The sequence below is a fragment of the Panthera onca genome, chromosome X (genome assembly GCF_046562875.1).
Source record: "Panthera onca isolate mPanOnc1 chromosome X, mPanOnc1 haplotype 2, whole genome shotgun sequence".
In the NCBI taxonomy this organism is placed as follows: domain Eukaryota; kingdom Metazoa; phylum Chordata; class Mammalia; order Carnivora; family Felidae; genus Panthera; species Panthera onca.
The window spans coordinates 30,270,580-30,292,044 of NC_138357.1; positions in this window are offsets into that span (position 1 = coordinate 30,270,580).

A 21,465-nucleotide genomic window follows, 5' to 3' on the forward strand; every position below is an offset into this window, starting at 1 on the left:
AAGTGAATCAGGGGATGCCTGGGTGGGTCAGTCAATTAAGCAGAGGTTAAGCAGACTGACTGGAGATCTCAGCTCAGGTCTTGATCTCAGGGTTGTAAGTGCAAGCCCCGTGTTGAGCTCCACATTGGGCATAAAGCCTACTTTTAAAAAAATAGCCAAGAAACTATAGAAACATACAAAACCTAACTAAACAGACACCACCCAGGTGGTGGAGTGGATTTGCACTCACATGTAAAACAAACAAACCAGTCTCCACGGAGCAAATAGTATATATTGGGGAGATAGGCACTTAGAGCAATCACAACAAACGTATGTATTTGAATTGTACAACTAACTCACTTTTCCTGGATTCTATGGTAAGAACGATCTTCTAATTATAATTTAGCTTCTCATGAAGACCTGCCTGGCAAGAATTCGCTATTTTCAAATCCTCATGAACAATTGTTCATCTTTGTAAATTAATGAACTGTCATTTTGGTTTATACATCAGTCTCTTGTCAACTTCCTTAGCGTGACTCCACATTCTTGGCATCAATCAACTCTATGACATTTAGAATATTGAGTTTATGAACATGTAAAACTGAAGCCCAGACCCCAAGCTGTGGTTGGTGCTACACTGTCAGGCTTCTTGCCAAATAGCTTTCCTCTCCTGGCACATCACCCTGGGAGCCTGCCATGTAACAACAAATACATTATAACAGAAATAAACAGGTATTAAGTGGTTTGAGATGAGTGTAAAAAAGATCATACTGGGGGCTCCTGGCTGGCTCAGTCAGTAGAGCATGCAACTCTTGATTTCAGGGTTGTAGGTTCAAACCCCACGTTGGGTGTAGAGATTACTTAAAAATCTTTAAAAAAATACAGTTTATTTTCTTAGACAGGTGAAACATATTTCAAGATTTATTAGCTTTATGGCTTTGGGAAAGTTGCTTTATTTCTCTGAGAAATTGTCATAGGTCTTTAAAACGGGAATTGTGGGGGCGACTGGGTGGTTCAGTTGGTTAAGTGTCCAACTCTTGATCTCAGCGCAGGTCTTGATCTCAGGGTCATGAGTTCAAGCCCTGCATTGGGCTCTGTGCTGGCAAAAAAAAAAAAAACAAACAAACAAACAAAACAAAACAGTTAAATATTTGCAGTGCTAGGAATAATAGCTTTTAATTCTATAAAATTATTCATACTCAATCCAAATTATGACAAATATCATATCCATGGGAATAGATATATTCCCATGTACAATATGTACATATATATTTTAATCCACTTTCATATACTCTGATAATCACAGAAACTGAATCTGAATTATGACAAATGCTAAATTAGGTCACTAGCATTAATGAGATATTTAGTTCTGTATATGTGCATGAATACCTTCATTCATGACCCACCTACACAGATACATAAAGAGAACCCAATTTTCACTGTAATGTGTTTTTGGTTTTGTGTTGTAAGTGGTATCATCATAAAGTGGATTTTGTTTTTCCAAGGCTATATAATTGGGGGTTTGGTCCTGACAAAAGACTTATCTTCAAATAAATCATTGCTATAACAATACGTCACAAAAGAATACCTCATACTAAACCTCTTCAAAAATTAAAATAATGAACTTCATTTATTCATGCAATAAGTATTTATGAAGGACTTTCACGTTTTAGTCAAACATGCTCTCTGTGCTGTAATTTGTGCATGAATGTTGCACACAACTTACGAGGTGCTTCAACGTACATACGGCATAAGACACAGAAAACCCAAGTCTATCATATCACACGTTTCACTAAAACAAATGACCTAGCCATAATAAACATTAAATGCTTCGCAATGGTATTTGCCCCCTTAAATTTACGAAAGGATTTTACAGGGTCATCTTGACACAAAGCTCTAAAATGGTGCTAGGGGAAGTTTGCGGTAAGACCGCCTCGCATTCTTCATAAGCTTCCTTAAGCAATGAGTCTGGCACCAAAACCGTTCAGAGCAGCCGGTAAAGAGGGGGTTCTTTAGGAGCTAGGCCACAGTTTGGAACACTGGAGAAGTGGCTCTTACTGCAAGAAAGAATTGGGTCACTGCCAGACCCCTGCTGGGTCTCACATCTCTCAGAATCTACAATCTATGAGGGTCCCTGGGTGGCTTAATCGATTAAGCATCCAACTTCGGCTCAGGTCATGATCTCACCCCGTGTCGGGCTCTGTGCAGACAGCTCAGAAGCTGGAGCCTGCTTGGGATTCTGTGTCTCCCTCTCTCTCTCTGCCCCTCCCCCGCTTGCACTCTGTCTCTCAAAAATAAATAAAACATTAAAAAAAATCTACGGCCTGTGATGTCTTCCATTAAGGTCATTTTCCCCACAAACTGCCTCTCAGCCTTACACCTTAGAGCTCTCTGCAGCCTGGCTTTGATCCCCCACTAGGGTAGGGCACACCTAAGAGTCGCACCAATATGGCAGCTCCTGCCTCCAGGGCCAAATACAGGAAAATTGGAGAGAGCTGAGAGCCCCCTATTTATCAGAAGAGTGTTAGGACTAACGATCTTGCCAAACTTGTGATAAGTCAAACTCACCATGCCTCATTCACATCTTTGTTTTCCTCTGTCACTGTCATGTATGTAAGCACCCAGTTCAACTTATTTGCTTTGTGACCTTGGGCAAATGACTTGAACAGACTGTGTCTGTCTTCTCATCTATACAATAAAGGCTCTATTTGATGAGGTTGCTGTGAAGATAAAATGAGCTAATCCATGCAAAGCATTGTTAGTTATTATTGTCAATATTTTTTTAAAGTAAGCTCTACACCCAGCACATTCCTTGAACTCAAGAACCTGAGATCAAGGGGTACCTGGATGGCTCAGTGGGTTAAGCGTCTGACTTCCGTTCAGGTCATGATCTCGCTGTTTGTGAGTTTGAGCCCCGCATCAGACTCTCTGCTGTCAGCGTGGAGCCTGCTTCAGATCCTCAGTGTCCCTCTCTCTCTGCCCCTCCCCCACTTTCACTCTCACGCTCTCTCTCAAAAATGAACTTAAAAACAAAAAAGACCCTGAGATCAATAGTCCCATGCTCTACCAACTGAGGCAGCCAGGTGCCCCTATTATTATTATTAAATTACTATATCGGTGTTGTTTTCCCCATATTCCTCTGTGCTTTCTACCTGATCTCTCATTTCCACCTTAACTTCAGGTCCTTCTGCTGTGGCTCCTAGAACACCATTCCATGACTAACAAATTCTCCTACCATCCTCTCCAACTCATCCCTGAATATTCATGGCTTTCCCCTGAGGATGGAGCTTCCCTTACTGCCCTTTGAAGTGAAAACCATTTGTACCAACACATGTGTGTACCGCAGAGTCAGGAGCTGAGGTGGGCATCCTCCTCCAACCACATTACAACTTCCAGATAATTCCTCCTTCACCCTCAGGTGAAAAACCCTGATTCTTTCTCTAAGTTTCATACCATTTGGTTACACCTCAACACCTTTACTGATTCATTGAAGATCCTGGCATCTGGTCCACAGCCTTTCCCCTCCACCCTAGAGTTGTTAAACACTGCAAGAGAAAAAGCACATGGTTGAATAAATTGGTACTGCTCTGAATTTGTGGTTTCCAATCACAAATGGACCCTCAGCATTCCTGGGGAATCCTTTCCTGCTTTCAGCCCACTCTTATTGTCTCCGATGATTCTTTCAAAACTTCTGAATTCTCAGAACTCCCACTCCTCAGCAGCCCCTTCAGTCTTAGTAAATAACTCACCTCTTTTTTTTTAATTTTTTTTAATTTATTCATTTTTGAGAGACAGAGCATGAGCAGGGGAGGGGCAGACAATAATGACAATAATAATAGGCAACGCCTATTGAGTACTTACCCTGTACCTGGCACTGTTGCAAGTGCTTTCATATATTAACTCATTTAACTCTCAGAGTGACTTTATAAAATGAATACTATTATTATTTCCATTTTACAAATGAGGAAACTAAAGAAAAAGGAGGTTAAGTAACTCGCCCAAGATTATGAAGCTATGAAGTACCAGAATCTGGATTTGAACCCAAGTAGTGCTCTCTAAATCACAACAGTTCAAGTCCTCCCCCTTGCCCTGCCCTGCCCTGCCCCGCCCCACCCCACCCTCCTGGGCTCTTGCCTTCCTTCCCTTCCGTCCCCATAGGTAATAACTGGTGATGGTTTTGTGTGTATCATTCCAGAAATTTTTTGCTGTGTTTACATATATAGGTAAACATAGGTAGGATCATACTATGCATGCTATTTTGCTTTTGCTTTTTTTACTTTATAGGTGAAATATATCTTGGAGATTTTCCTATGTCAGATTATAGATGATAGGTACACAGTACTTCATTGCTTTTGATGGCTATAGAGCATTCCACAGTATGTATGTACCATAATTTATTTAACTAGTCTCTTCTGATAGTCATTTAGGCAGTGACAAGAGGATTGAAGGGTAGGACGGACCCATAGAACTCCAATGCTCTTCAGAACTTCTACTGGCCTCCCATTATGAGGGGTCAGGGCCCTGTGCTCTAACACTTATCTTAACCTCAAAAGTCCTCAACTGAGGAGCCCGGGTGGCTCTTACGATTAAACATCCGACTTTGACTCAGGTCATGATCTCCTGGTTCATGGGTTCAAGCAGTGCATTGGGCTCTCTGCTGCCAGCGCAGAGCCCGCTTCAGATCTCTCTTTCTGCCCCTCCCCTGCTGGTTCTCTCTCTCCAAAATAAATATATAAACTTTTTAAAAAAATCCTCAACTGCACACCAGGAGGTCACTGGGGACCCTATACACAGCCCTGCCCCTCACAGAAGTCAAGAATAAACTCATACACTGGGACTAAAACCACACTTCTTGGAGGTTTTCACCCACTGTCAACAGTACTCAAAAGGGGGCCCAGAGTGGGGCAAATTTCAAGCCTCCCCACACTTCCTCACCTCTATCAACAAGAGTCAGGTGGAAGCACAGATACCCAGTGCTCCCTACCACCTCACCATCACTATCTACCTTGAATCCACCAGGGACTGCTCTCATTACAACATCTATCTCCACTTACGTCAGTCCCGTAAGAAGACCCAGACTCCCAAGTCACCCCTCATCCCACCCACTCTGATCTTTGTGGCTCTGTACATTTCCCTTCCTGTCCCCATCTCCCAATCTGCAGTCTTCTCACCTCAGTAAATGGCAATTCCATCCACCTATTTTCTTGGGTCAAAAATCATCTAAGTCCTCCCTCTCACACCCTACATCTAGTCCATCAGCAAATACTATCACCTTTACTTTCAAAATATATCTAAAATCTGGGGAGACTGACTGGCTCAGTTGGCAGAGCATGCAACTCTTGATCTCAGGGTCGTGAGTTTAAGCCCCACATTGGACCTAGAGCTTACATTAAAAAACATATATAGGGGCGCCTGGGTGGCTCAGTCGGTTAGGTGTCTGACTTCGGCTCAGGTCACGATCTCATGGTTTGTGGGTTCGAGCCCTGCGTCAGACTCTGTGCTGACAGCTCGGAGCCTGAATCTCTCTCAGATTCTGTCTCCCTTTTTTTCTGCCTCTCCCCCTCTTGCATGCCTCTCTCTCTCTTTCTCTCAAAAATAAATAAACATTAAAAAATTTAAAAACAGGGGCGCCTGGGTGGCGCAGTCGGTTAAGCGTCCGACTTCAGCCAGGTCACGATCTCGCGGTCTGTGAGTTCGAGCCCCGCGTCAGGCTCTGGGCTGATGGCTCGGAGCCTGGAGCCTGTTTCCAATTCTGTGTCTCCCTCTCTCTCTGCCCCTCCCCCGTTCATGCTCTGTCTCTCTCTGTCCCAAAAATAAATAAAAAAAAAAAATTTAAAAACATATATACATATGTATATACAGTACATATATATCTTTATCCAAAATCATCACTTCTCACATACCTCTACCACTGCGACTTGGTCAAATCTGCTATCATCTCTCACCTTGACTACTAAACTAGCTTCTTAGTTTGCCTTCTTCCTTCCACTCTTGTGCCTGCCCCCACCTTACAGTCTACTTTTTACACAGCAGATAGGGTGAACCTTTTGAAACCTAATTCAGATGGGGCGCCTGGGTGGCTCAGTCAATTAAGCTTCTGACTTTGGCTCAGGTCATGATCTCACCTTTCATGAGTTGACACATGACACACATCCAGTTGTCTGCTGTCAGCCCGGATCCCACTTCGGATTCTCTGTCTCCCTCTCTCTGCCCCTCCCCCGCTCGTGTGTGCCCTGTCCGTCTCTCTCTCTCTCAAAAATAAGTAAGCATTAAAAAAAAATAAAACATAAAACATAAGTCAGATCATGTAACTCTCCTGCTTAAAACTCCAGGTGGCTTCCCATCTCAGTTATAATAATGTCCAAGGTCATCACCATGCCCTGAAGCCCCTATGCGATCTGGCCCTCAGTCATCCCTCCATGTCATCTAGTGCTACTCTCCCCTTCCTGCACTGTGCTCCAACCACAGTGGCCCTCCTGCTTTTCCACGAAAATGCCAAGCATGGTCCATACTGTTCTCAGAGCCTGTCATTTTTTCATTGGTCCTCAGATGAACAGGACTAAATTAATCATAACCCTTGATTAATGACACATTCTCCTTATTAATCCAAGTATAGCTCAATTTTAGTTAGTTATTTTTAATAACGTAGTAAGTATCCATGAACCCAATAACCAAATCTGACTCCATGGCCCCCAATCTCATTCCCCTGCCTCTACCCCACCCCCCCACCAAGGCGAAGAACCATCATCCTGAATCTGGTGTTCATCACTCTGTGGCACTCTAATACAATTCTTTTTTTTTTTAAGTTTATTTATTTTGAGAGAAAGACAGCACGAGTGGGGGAGGAGCAGAGAGAGAGGAGAGAGACAGAATCCCAAACAGGCTCTGAGCCGCCAGCACAGAGCTCAATTTGGGGCTTGATCAAACCCAGGAAGTCATGAGATCACAACCTGAGCCAAAACTAAGAGTCAGACGCCTAACCGACTGAGCCACCCAGATGCTCCTAATACAATTCTATTGTACTTATTTACATGTTTGCGAGTGTGTATGTGTGTGTACATACATACATGTATAGATATATCATTCTTAAAAATGTATTTTTATTATTTTTACTTTTTAATAAAAAGATTATTAGACTATATGTACTCTTTCAGAGCATAATTTTTCCCCTCAATATTTAATTTTCTAAGACACATCCACATATATTTGCACATTGCTGTGGTTCACTCATTTTGGTTGTTGTGTAATATTTCACTGTGTGTATAACACTTCGGGGTCTTTGCACTTTGCTCCCTCTAGAGTGTGCTTCTCTCAGATATCCATGTGACTCCCTCCCTCACTTTCTCCATGCCATTCCTCAAATATTACCTTATCCTAATACTATCTAAAATAGTGTTCCATTTTGGGGCTGCCTGGGTGGCTCAGTTGGTTAAGCATCTGACTTCAGCCCAGGTGATGCTCTCACAGTTTGTGAGTTCAAGCCCCACATCAGGCTCCATGCACTGACAGTGTGGCACTGCTTGGGATTCTCTCTCTCTCCCTCTCTCTCTGCTCGTGCACTCTCCCTCCCCAGCTTGTGCACTCTCTCTCTCTCTTTCTCTCTCTCAAAATAAACAAATATATAAAAATAAATAAATAAAATAGTGACCCATTTCACTTTCTATTTCTTTTCCCCTTCTTTTGCCCACAGCACTTGAATATTCTCGTGTTGCCTGTCCAGATCTGCTCTATCCCTTTCCACCCTGCTCTGAGCCCTGCAACAATAGGCTTTATGGTCTTCAACAACAGGCTTCCTGGCCTTCTGGCTTCCCCTTTGGGTTGTGCCTATGAAAGGCCCCCTGAAGAGACAGGAGGGTGGGAGAGACTGAAGTTGTGGTATTAATTCCCCATCTCCCTCCCTACCATGATTTTTTTCAGCAGCTGCCACATTCCTAGCCGGTGACTCTCTCCTAATGCTATATTTCTCTCCAAGTTCCAGTTAACTTCTTCCTCCCCTTGCTTCTTAATGACAAGCTATGGTAATGTCTTCTCACCCCTCTCCCATTCTGGGTGCTGAATCGTTCCTTGTTATTTCCCTTACCATTGTTCACCATTTTGTAAATATTCTTTCATTAAACTCATCAATTCTTGCATTAGAATGTACCATCTATTTTTTGCCAGTACTCCAACTGGCAGGACTGTCTTACATTCATCTTATTTATCCATTTTTTAGTGTTGATCATTTCTCCCACTAAATTGTAAGCTCCAAGAGGATAGGTACTTTGTCTAATTCCCTGCTCTATTCCCAAGGTCTAAAATAGTGATGAACCCATAATAAACATGCAAGAAGTATTTGTTGAATGAATTATTAATACATACAATAATGCATTTAAAATGCTTATACACAAAAAATGGCTTGCACATACCTCTTTTAAAACAGTGTTACTATTTCTTTACGCCAGATTCCTTTTTTTAAAGTATTTTTTTAAGTTTATTTATTTATTCTGAAAGAGAGAGAGTGCAAATGGGGGAAGGGCAGAGAGAGAGAGGGACGGAGAATCCCAAGCAGGCTCTGGGCTGTCAGCACAGAGCCCAACGTGGGGCTGGAACCCATGAACCGTGAGATGGTGACCTGAGCTGAAGTCAGACACTTAACCAACTGAGCCACCCAGGAGCCCCTCTTTAAGCTATATTCCTAATAGAATTGCAAGGTTGAAGGTTAAGTAGATTTTTACTTTAATAGATACTACCAAATTTCCTCCATTCTCCAATAGAAAAAACCTGGGCTCCATGGAGAAACGTTGGCTGTGGGAACCAGGCAGGGAAAAGATAAGACTGGGGTGTCAGAAAATTTTCAAATTATTAAAAACTGAACAGGGGCACCTGGGTGGCTCAGTCTGTGGAGCCTCCAACACCTGATTTCAGCTCAGGTAATGATCTCAGGGTCGTGCGATCAAGCCCTCATCAGGCTCCGTGCTGAGAGCGTGGAGCCTGCTTGGGATTCTCTCTCTCTCCCTCTCTCTGTCCCTACCCCACTCATGCTGTCTCCCCCCCCCCCGCCCCCATCTCAAAATAAATAAACTTGAAAAAAATAAAAAATAATTTCAAAAAAGGCAAATAATATCATGTGTTGGTGCGAATGAGGAGACACTGGAGAACTATTCGAGTCATCCGGCATGAGCTTCTTCTGATGTCCCCTGTCTGAACTCTTGACACAAATAACCACGGGATATAATAATAACTGGGGGCGCTGGGAGGGCTCAGTCAGTTGAGCGTCCGACTCTTGATTCAGCTCCGGTCATGATTTCATGGTTTGTGCGATTGAGCCCCGTTTTGGGCTCTGTGCTGATGGTGTGGAGCCTGCCTGGACTTCTCTCTACCAATCTCTCTCTCTGCCCCTCCCCTGCTCACACTCTCTCAAAATAAATAAATAAACATTTTAAAAACTTGTAAAAAAAATAATAACTAAGTTTTTGTTTTAAGCCACTAAATTTTGGGATTGTGGATTATGCAGAAATAAATAACTGGAGCAGTCAGAAATGACTTTCATCAAGGGGCGCCTGGGTGGCTCAGTCGGTTAAGCGTCCGACTTCAGCTCAGGTCACGATCTCACAGTCTGTGAGTTCGAGCCCCGTGTCAGGCTCTGTGCTGACAGCTCAGAGCCTAGAGCTTGCTTCGGATTCTGTGTCTCCCTCCCTCTCCTCCAGCTCACACTCTGTGTGTCTCTCTCTTTCTGTCAAAAATAAACATTTAAAAAAGTTAAAAAAAAAAAAAGAGATGACCTTCATGTTGCTATAAATGTAATAGACATGTTTTCATCCTCATTTATTTACTCTGTAGGCAGCTCTTGTCATAGGTCACCGTTCCCTCTTTTTTTTTTTAATTGAAGTATAATCAACACAGAATACCCTATTAGTTTCAGGCATACGTCATAGTGATTCTATATTTTTACACATTATGAAACAATCCCCACAATAAGTCTAGTTATTATCTGTCACACAATTACTTTAATATTATTGACTATATTCTCTATGCTGTACTTTACATCCTCATGATTTATTTATTTTATAACGGGAAGTATATACCTCTTTTTTTTTAAACAGTTGATTTATTTATTTTGAGAAAGAGAGAGAGAGAGAGGGAGGTGGGGAGAGAGCATGTGAGTAGGGGAGGGGCAGAGAGAGAGGAGAGAGAGAATCCCAGGTAGACTCTTCACTGTCAGCACAGAGCCCGAAACCAGGGCTCGATGCCCTGAACCGTGAGATCATGACCCGAGCTGAAATCAACGCATTCAACCAACTGAGCCACCCAGGCACCCCTGGAAATTTATGCCTCTCAATCCCCTTCCCCTATTTTGTCCATCCCCCTAGCCCTCCCCTCTCTGGTGACCAACAGTTCGTTTCCTGTATCTATGAGTCTGTTTCTGTTTGTTTTGTTTGTTTTGTTTTTTAGATTCCTCGTAGAAGTGAAATCATATGGCATTTGTCTTTCTCTGTCTGACTGATTTCACTTAATACCCTCTGGGGCCATCCATGCTATCACAAATGGCAGGATATCATTCTTTTATATGGCTGAGTATTATCCCAGTGTATATATATATATATATATATATCACATCTTCTTTATCCATTTATCTATCAGTGGACACTTAGGTCATTTCCATATCTTGGCTATTGTAAATAATGCATCACTGGGGGCACCTGGTTGGCTCAGTCTGTGGAGCATGTGACTCTTGATCTCAGGGTTGTGGGTTTGAGCCCCATGTTGAGTATAGAGATTACTTAGTAAAATCTTTAAACAAAATAATACTGCAATGAACGTGGAGGGCATATATCTCTTCAAATTGGTGTTTTTGTTTTCTTTCACCCAGAAGAGGAATTGCTGGATCATATAGTAGTTATATTTTTAATTTTGGGGGGAACCTCCACACAGCCTTCCCCTCTTTTCGAAATATTCCCTTTCCTTGGATTATCACTTGGATTATCACATCACTCTCCTGGCTTTTCTCATACCTCTTTGGTTCCTCCTTATCCTCCTTTGTTCAACCACTAAATGGTAACATTCAACCCAGTTATAGCCCATCTCCTCACTTTAAAATATCATCCTGGTGTGCCTGGATGGTTCAGTCGGTTAAGTGTCTGACTCTTGATTTTGGCTCGGGTCATGATCTCACGGTTCATTAGATCAAGCCCCATGCTGGACTCCCCTGCTTGTGCTTGCACTGTCTCTCTCAAAAGACATCAACATTTTAAAAAAATAAAATAAAATCTCATCCAAATCCGGGATTTCAATTACCACCTGTTCGTATATCTCACAAATTTGTATCTCCAGCTTTTCTCTGAGCTTCAAATATTTTTATCCCATGCTTACTATACATCTCCTCTTGGATGTCTCAAAAGCACTTCAAACACAACATATTCAAAACCAAACTCTTTCCTTCCTCTTCCCTCTAAAAATCAGAAACAATAATCCAGTCCTCTTGCAGTGTTCCTTATCTTGGTGAACGACACCATCATCCATCCATTTGCAAGACCTAGAAAACCAGGACAGGTCACCTTTGTCACGTCCCGGTTCTCCCGTTTTCATGCAACACCCATCCTGAAGCCTTATCAGTTTTGCTCACCAAGCACCTCTTAAAGCTCTCTTCTCTCTCAGTGTCTACCACTCTCACCACCACTAAGATATATTCTTTTCTCACTAGACAGGTAGTTGTAGTCTTCTAATTGACCTCCCTGTTTTGATGTTTGCCCCTCATCCAGTACCTTTTACAGATGGAGTTGTCTTTTTCACTTTTAATCCTTTCAATAATCCCTATTGTGCTTAGGATGACACAAATCACTAACATAGCCTCTGAGTCCCTGTACAATCTGGCCAACATCTGTCTCCTCAGCGTCATTTTATAAAATTCTCCACTTGCTGAATCACCTGGGTGGCTCGGTCGATTAGGTATCCAACTCTTGATTTCAGCTCAGGTCATGATCCCAGGGTTGTGGAATCAAGCCCTGCACTGGGCTCTGCGCTGTGCAGAGCCTGTGTGGGATTCTCTTTTCCTCTCTCTCTGCCCTCCCCCGCCCACTTTCAAAATAGATAAATATTTAAAATATAAATTTAATTAAAATTCTCCACTTGCTGACTGAGCCACAGCTGCACCAGCTCTCTTTTGTCCTTCATATGCAGTAGGCTTCCTCCTGCCACAGGGCCTTTGCACATGCCCTTCCCTCTTCTTGGAATATATTTTCTCCTTTCTCATTGAGTTAGTTCCCATGCACTTTTCAGATCTCTGGAGAGGTTTTGCTTGCTCAGGGAAGTTTCCCTGACCTCTCACACCTCTGTGTACCTCTCCTACAGAGCACTCATCACAGTTATAATTTTACATGTATTTGAATCAATATTTGAATAATGTTTGTCTCAGGGTGCCTGGATGGCTCAGTCAGTTAAGTGTCTGACTTTGGCTCAGGCCACTGACTCAAGGCTTGTGAGATTGAGCCCTGTGTCAGGCTCCATGCTGGCAGTGTGGAGCCTGCATGGGATTCTCTCTCTTCCATTCTCTCTGCCCCCTCCCCCGCTTGCACTTTCTCCCTCCCAAAACAAATAAGTAAACTTTTTAAAAAATGAATAACATTTGTCTCTCTGACTAGACTGTAAGCTCCACTGATTGGCACCAAGGTTGTTTTGCTTGCTATTGTGCTCACAGTACCTAACACAATACCTGACATGTATTAGCTGCTAAATATATATTTTTAGAGGAAAGTAGGGGAGAAGGTAGGAAAGGGATATGGACAGAAGGAGGGAGAGAGGAAAGGGGGAGCAAGAGAGGGGGAATCTCCTTCCTATGATTGGTTATTTGTAAATTTTTATTCTCCTTGTATTTCTAACAGTCTTGACTTTGTGTGTCTTTCATTCATTTGTTATATGCATTAACGTCCATGATTGTCACATGTTCTTTGTGGAATGTACCTCTTTGTTTAAGATTTTATTTTTTATTTATGTTTTTTAAAGTGTTATTTATTTATTTTGAGAGAGACAGAGAGACAGAGAGAGAGAGAGAGAGCACGAGCCGGGGAAGGGCAGAGAGAGAGAGAGAGAGAATCCCAAGCAGGCTTTGCACTGGCATCACAGAGTCTGACATGAGGCTCAAACCCACGAACCATGAGATCACGACCTGGGCTGAAACCAAGAGTTAGACCCTTAACTGAGCAACCCAGTCTCCCCAAGATTTTATTTATTTTATTGTTATTTTTTCCAAAATTTTGTTTTCAAGTAATCTCTACCCAACATGCCCCCTGAACTCACAACCCAGAGATCAAGAGTTGCGTGCTCCACTGACTGAGCCAGCCAGGCGCCCCAAGTGTAACTTTTATCAGGATTAAGTATCCTTTTGTCTCTTAATAGTTTAGCTCTGAATTATATTTTCTTTTGATTCAAAGATCTTTTTTTTGCATTTATTTATTTTTGAGGGAGAGAGAGAGAGAGAACAAGTAGAGGAGAGGCAGAGAGAGAGGGAGACCCAGAATCTGAAGCAGGCTCCAGGCTCTGAGCCGTCAACACAGAGCCCGATACGGGGCTCGAACCCACAAACCGTGAGATCATGACCTGTGCCGAAGTCGGCCACTTAACCAACTGAGGCACCCAGGTACCCCTGAAATGGTGCTCATTTTTTGCTAGCATTTGGAAAACTCGAAGTTTTATATTTCTTTGCTTACCACTATTTCTTACATTCTACAATGTTCCTGTTTTGAGGATTCATTTTTCATTTTGCTGTAATGCCTACCTGAGTCATTCATAGAGGTTCTGAATATGTCTACAATGTGTTCCGAATATGCCTAAAAATTAGAATCTGAAAATTGGAGTTTTGTTCTGTATATTATTTCATTCCCCACTCTCCTTCACCACTTAGGGTCAATTGTACTATTTATTCATTTTTGTTCTTCTCTTTTATGTTGTAGATTTTCTCCAAATATTTTCGGTAATTCTTTGTTGTCCATATATATTCATGAATAAGGGACAAATCATTAGCAAACATAGCTTGCCTGGGTTTCCTCTGCAGATTTGTGTTCCCCAACTGGCCTGTCTCCTGAGCAGGTAGGCTCTGTATAAGTGGGTTGCATGTGCTGTTTTTAAGTGGATGGGTATACTGCGGTGCCTGGGTGGCTCAGTCTGTTAAGCGTCCAACTTCAGCTCAGGTCATGATCTCATGGTTTGTGGGTTTAAGCCCCACATCGGTCTCTCTGCTGTCAGCACAGGGCCCACTTCAGATCCTGTCCCCCTCTCCGTCTGCCCTCCCCCCCCCAAAAAAAATAAATAAACGTTAAAAAAATAAAGTGGTGGGTAAAGAGGCTTCACTTTTAAGTGGGTGGGTTTAGGGGCACCTAGGTGGCTCAGTAGGTTAAGCGTCTGTCTTCGGCTCAGGTCATGATTTTGCAGTTTGTGAGTTCAAGCCCCACATCAGGCTCTGTGCTGACCGCTCAGAGCCTGGAGCCTGCTTGGGATTCTGTGTCTCCCTTTGCCACCCCTGCTCACACTCTGTCAATCTCTCTCTCAAAGATAAATAAACATCAAAAATAAATAAATAAATAAAGTGGGTGGGTTTGGAAGAGGTAGAAACGCTATTGCTCTAGCTCTCTGTAAATTGCCAAAACAATTTTAGTTTGGCAGAGGACTTGAGGGTATTCTCTCCTGGCCAGAGGTGCTTCTTTTTTTTTGATTTTCACATATTTTGTGGAAGTCTAGATCATACATACCAAGGTCCGCTCTGTTTTTTGCTAGAATCCTGTACTCACACAAGCCAATTTTGCAAAGCAAATCGCTCACTTAACTTTGGTGTGAAATTTTAGGTTTTAACTTTGGAGTGTGTTGAGGGATAAACAGGCAGGGCTAGTCACAGAGGAGCAGAATTGATCTTTGTTTTCTGAATGCAATTCTGTAATTGACTAGAGGACACGCCCCCCCCCCTTTTTGTATTTCTTCATTCTGAGATTTGATTTTCTCTGGATTTGCTCAAATAATTTTCTCCTGCATGTTTTAGACTGGGCTCCTTCTCCTCTCTTATCAATATGATTATATCTGATTTCTATCCTCAAGGGATTCTTTACAATTTCTGAACTGCTGATGGTACACTTGCCTTTAATTATCCCACTCTTGGTCCTTTTAAAGGATTTGGGGAGGAGACAATAGGGACAAAGTTACTAGTGCTTAGGCTGTCATCTTGATCTAATCTGACCAAAGTAATTTTCTTACGTCAATTTGCCTGAAGCAAAGAGAGTGGCTAGAACTCACTCCGAGAGAGGCGAGGGGAAAGGGCCTCTTACAGTGCTGGCTTCTGAATACTCAGGACTTCTAATCAACCCCCATTAGGATCTAGAAACCTAGTATCTGCATTTCAGTACTTCTGAGAGGGCCAAGCTGGCCACTAGCAGAACCCTCAGAGTAGAAAAATTGCCTAAAATAAAAGTGCCCCCTCAGGGTGAATTGATTAGAAAATGGCACCCCTTTGGATAGGCCAATTGTAAAACAAACTTCCTTTCTCTGCCGATAGTGGCATTCCTGCAGGAGGGCACAAGGCTAGAAGATTTTACTCCCCTCCCACATACACCTTCAAATGTGCATCCTTGTGCAGGACACATCCGGCAGAACCATATACAGCAAGTGGTAGCTTCAGCTAATGCTGATTACAATGCCCAGAGACAAAGCCTCCACCCTCTGGGGCTTCTCCCAATTTCACGCGCAGGGCTGAGAAGTCAGGTTCAAGCTCAGAGAGACTTTGCTCAAGTAGGCCTCCTATGACAGCAGCCTCTGCTCCCCACCACCCACTGCCCCAAGAGACAGGCCTCTGACCTCCCTGAGCCCTTGCAAAGCCAACATGGTAGAGTAGCCAGAGATGATGCCTCCAACAGTCGGGGACCTCTGGTTTTAAAGACTAGGCCCTCTTCACTGGAGATAGATCTGCCCTCAGCATCAAGAGCAGAGGTCTGTATTTTATTTTATTTATTTAAAGGGAGAGGTCTTTAAAAAAAATTTTTTTTATTACGTTTCTTTATTTTTAAGAGGCAAAGAGAGACAGACCACGTGTGGGGAAGGGGCAGAGAGAGGAAGACACAGAACCTGCAGCAGGCTCCAGGCTCTGAGCTGTCAGCACACAGCCCGATGTGGGTTCAAACCCATGAACCATGAGATCATGACCGGAACTGAAGTTGGACACTTAACCAACTGAGCTACTCAGGCACCCCACAAATGGCCCATCTTTTTATTTATTTATTTAAAAAAAAAATTTTTTTTTTTAATTTTTTTTTTTTTAACGTTTATTTTTGAGACAGAGAGAGACAGAGCATGAACGGGGGAGGGTCAGAGAGAGGGAGACACAGAATCTGAAACAGGCTTCAGGCTCTGAGCTGTCAGCACAGAGCCTGACGCGGGGCTCGAACTCACGGACTGCGAGATCATGACCTGAGCCGAAGTCGGCCGCCCAACCGACTAAGCCACCCAGGCGCCCCCCCATCTTTTTTTTAAATGTTTATTTATTTTTGAGAGAGAGAGAGAGACAGAGCGTGAGTGGGGGAGGGGCAGAGAGAGAGGGAGACACAGAATATGAAGCAGGTTCCAGACTCTGAGCTGTCAGCACAGACCCCGACATGGGGGCTTGAACCCATGAACTGCGAGATCATGACCTGAGCTGAAGTCAGATGCTTAACCAACTGAGCCACTCAGGCACCCCCATATTTCTAAACAAAAATAGGATTAGTCAATACACATTGGGCTATAACTGATTTTATATCCCACTTAATGCATCAAAAATACCTTTCAAATGGGTACATATAGTTCCAGCCCTTTCTTTTTTGTGGCTTCATAGTATTCCTTTGCATAGATATATCTTGATTTATTTAGTTTTCCCATACAAGTACTAAACAAGTTCAACCTTGCCTAGCTTCCAAGATCAGGTGAATTTGGGCATGTTCAGTGTGGTATGGCCATGGACTATTTAGCTCTCTTACCTTTCCACCTCTCCTCTCCTCCTCATCTTGGTAGAATTACAGCAATTTTGGGATCAACTATTTTGTTTATATCATTATGATTACATAAAAAGAATTCACTGATGAGCCAGTACTATATTATGGTTATATTTCCTTTCTTAAACAACTTTTTTCTTTTCCTGGATTTAATAATTGTTCCTCCTTTTCATTTGCTTTGTGTGTTTTGTACGGTGTTCCTTAGATTTGTACAGCACATGGCCAGTGCAGTTATGTAATGGCAGCCCTGTCTGTACCCATGGCTAAGTCCTTCCAAACCATCCAACAAACTTTCAGTGTAACTTTTTTAAGTTAAAAAAAATGTTTATTTATTTTTGAGGTGGGGGAGGAGCAGAGAGAGGGGCACGGAGGATCTGAATCAGGCTGTGCTGACAGCAGAGAGCACGATGCCGGGCTCAAACTCATGAACTGTGAGATCATGACCTAAGCCAAAGCCAGATGCTTAACTGACTGAGCCATGCAGGCACCCTCCATATAAATTTTAACACAGTTAAATTAACAGATAATCTATCAGTTCCTCCTTTTTTTTTAACTTGGAGCCCTCTGTCTTCCTACTCCAATCTTCTGTGTCGGATCCTCTGTTTCTTACATGCTGTGTCTTCTTCCATCTTGGTTTACTCTTTGGGGTTAGTGAAGCATGTCCTCCAGTTGCTTCTTGAGAAAACATGCACGGGAAGAAAAAGTTTTGGTAACTGCATGTCTGAAAATGTATTTATTCTACTCACTCAATTGATAGTTTGGCTGAATATAGAATTCTATCTTGGAAATTATATTCACTAAGAATACTGAACACATGACTCCATTGCCTTTCGGCTTTACCTATTTCTGTTGAGAAGCCCAGTGTTATTCTTCTTCCTAATCCTTTGTACGGGCCTTTTGTCCTGCTTCTGGAAGCTTTTAAGTTGTGCTCTTTAACTCTGGTATTCTGAAATTTCACGATGGTGTGCCTCTGTGTGGGCTTTTTGTTCCCCATTCCTGTTTCATGTTTTATGAATATAACATTGTCTCTTATTTCTCTGAAATACTAATTAGAGCAGAAGCCTAGTGGTTGTTTTTATGTTTTCATCTGCTCCCTACATTGTCCCCTTTATCCAAGTTCCTCTTTTTGTTTTTTGTTTTTGTTTTTGTTTTTTTGGAATGGCCTCTGGCTTTCATGTTGAAATTTCCTTGAACTGTCTGAAATCCTGGGTCATTTGTTCATATTTAATAGCAAGGCACTAAAAAGCCAATTGGAAGTTCTGTGTGCTTGGGTTGGGGGGGGTGTTTGTTGTATGTGATTGGACGAATGGCAGGATACTTTTTGGTTGGGCTATCAGTAGTCTTTTCTCTGGGGTGGTTTAGTTCTCCAGAGAAGGACTATTTGCTTGTTTGTTCATGTGCTCTCCATGCCCAATATGGGGCTCAGACTCATAACCCTGAGATCAAGAGTTGTATGCTCTAACAACTGAGCCAGCCAGGTGCCCCTGGAGAAGGATAGTTTAAATCTATCCTACCTGGGTTGTAAGCCTGGGTGCCTGTATTCTGGGCACTGGATGTGGAAACTAAAATCCTTGACTTTCCTCCATTGCCCCTATTTTTAGTCTAGCACACTCCACTACCATTGTCTTCAAGTCTATAACCTCTCAGGTTCATTTTCACTTCTTTGTTTTTCAGTCTACTTTAAAAACTTGTTACTGACAGATAACGTACAAAAATGCACAAATGGTAAGTGTATAGGTCAGTGAACGTTCACAAGCAGAAGGAACCGTATCATGAGCATTCAGATCTTTCTCTGGTTTGGTTTCTACAAATAAGAAACCTCTTTGCCCGGGTACCATACATGAAGCACTTAGAACAGTCTATAGTAGGGGTGCCTGGGTGGCTCAGTCAGTTAAGCATCTGGTTCTTGGTTTCAGCTAAGGTCATGATCTCATGGTTCATGATTTCGAGCCCCGCATTGGGCTCTGTGTTAGCAGTGCAGAGCCTTCTTGGGATTCTCTCCCTCTCTCTCTCTCTCTCTCTCTCTGCCCCTCCCCTGCTCTCTCTCTCTCAATATAAATAAATATACTTAAAAAAAGGAAAAAAAGAACAGTCTATAGTATACTGTGAGTGCTTCTTAATGCTAGCTATCATCATTCAGTTGCCTGTCAACCTGCTTTCTATTTTCACAACTTATGCTTTCATGTAACAGTTATCTCTTGGTTTCAGGGAAGGTGGAATCTACATTCCAGTTTTTTCTTTTCCTTATTGTTTCCAGGTGATTTATGTACTTCATTCCTTACAAAAATTGTTATTTTTTATGTCTGTCAATGGATGGACAAAAGGTACTGGATAAAAACCAGCAGCTATGCCTTATAAAAATTCTAAGTACAAAAGAATAGAAGAGAACTTTCTAAACATAGGAAAGAATATTAAAAAGCTATGTGCAAGCATCATGATCAAGTCATCTCCCGACAAATTCAGGAATAAGGTACGGATGTCCTCTATAATGTTTTGAAGGTTCTAAAATGTAATAAATGAAGAAAATGAAAAAGGCTGTATAAATCTAAAAGGAATACAGAGAAAAAAGAATAATTATTTACAGATGATATGATTATATGCATTGAGAATCCAATAAATGTAATTTAAAAAAACATGGAAGCTAAGAAGTCTATATAGTGGACATCTGCTGTTTCAGTTTGCCTGGCAGCATTCTTTCTTTCCTGCTTCTAGTAATAGCACTCTTCTTCCTTTGGAGAGCTGCTCCTCTTTCACTGTCCTTTCTCTGTTTTCAATATTTATTTTTGAGAGAGAGAGGGGGGGAGAGAGAGAGAGAGAGCATTCACGAGCAGGGGAGGAGCAAAGAGAGAGGGAGAGAATCCCAAGCAGGCTCCGTGCTGTCAGCACAGAGCCTGACATAGGGCTCAATCACACGAACCATGAAATCATGACCTGAGGTGAAATCAAGAGTCTGATGCTTAACCAACTGAGCAACCCAGACACCCCACTGTCCTTTCAGTATAGTCCTGGTAGGATAGGCAATGATAGTACCTTGTCCCATTCACCTTCCACACACATGGCTGTGCACCTAACCCAGGATGAGCTAATCATAATATATATCAAACTCTGGGGGCACCTGGGTGGCTCAGTCGGTTAAGTGTCCGACTTCAGCTTAGGTCATGATCTTGTGGGTTCACATCCTGTGTGGGGCTCTGTACTGACAGCTCAGATCCTGGAGCCGGCTTCGGATTCTCTGCCTCCCTGTCTGCCCCTCCCCCACTCACACTCCATCTCTCTCTGTCTCTCAAAAATAAATAAATGTTAAAAAAAATTTTAAAAAGAAAGAAAATAATATCAAACTCTGCTAGGCACAGTAGCAGCTGCAAGGGGTAGGCATGTGTCCTAGGCCAGATATATAAGACCTTTCTTGGAATAATCCAGATCAGAGGTAAAGAAATAGCTCTCTCTTTTCCTTGGATGTTAAACTGTAAGGCTGTGACCCCAAAGCAGTTGGTAGCCATGTCTCTATCATGTGGAAGAGTGTTAGAGAATGAGGCAATCCAGAGAAGAGAGAAGCAGAGAATGGAGATGAAGAGATGACTGAGAACCTAGTCATTTGAGTCTCTGGATCCTGGTGTGTCTGAGATCTGCTTTGTCTTTCCCAGTTATAGAAGCTAATAGACTCCATTTTCCTCAAGCTTATTCAACTTGGGTTTCTGTCACTTGCAAACCAGAGTTCTAACTAATACAAGCTGTATGTAAGATATAAACACTGAATCCCATAACTTTTTTGTTTTTTTCTTTCTTAAAGTATTATAAAGTAGCTCCCTCTTGTTTTATTTTCCAGCATGTATTATAAAAAATTTCAAATGTATAGAAAAGTTTAAAGAATTTTATAGTGAATGCACACCACCTAGATTTTACAATTACCATTGTATTATTATATTCCAACAGCTTTCTTTCAAACAATAACAGGAATAGAAACAGGAAACAAACTATCTCATTCACAAGAGTAGAAAAAGGTATGTGTGAAACACAAACTGGCACAGACAAATAAAGCTCCCACAAAATTCTTTTTCTTTTCTTCTTTTCTTCTTTAAATATTTTATTTTTCGGGGCACCTGGGTTGCTCATTCGGTTGAGCATCTGACTCTTGACATTGGTTAGGGTCCTGATCTCAGGTTCGTGGAATCCAGGCCCAAGTCGGCTCCGTGCTGAGCATGGAGCCGACTTGAGATTCATTCTCTCTCTCTCTCTCTCTCCCCCTCCCCCGCCGACCCCGTTCGGGCTCCCCCTTTCTCTTTAAAAAAAAAAAGGGGGGGGGGGTTGGGATCAAAATCAGATACATTTTGAGTTTTTGGTTTTTGCCTTGGCGCCAACCAGGCGTCTGTTAGGTGAGTGGGGTTTTCCCTGAAGCGATTGGTCAGATCCGCTGTCAATCAGCCATCCTTGACCTATTAGATACGCCGGAACTCCAGCTTCAGTGGGCAGGACCTAGCTTTAAGAACTCGCGTGTTGCTAGCGT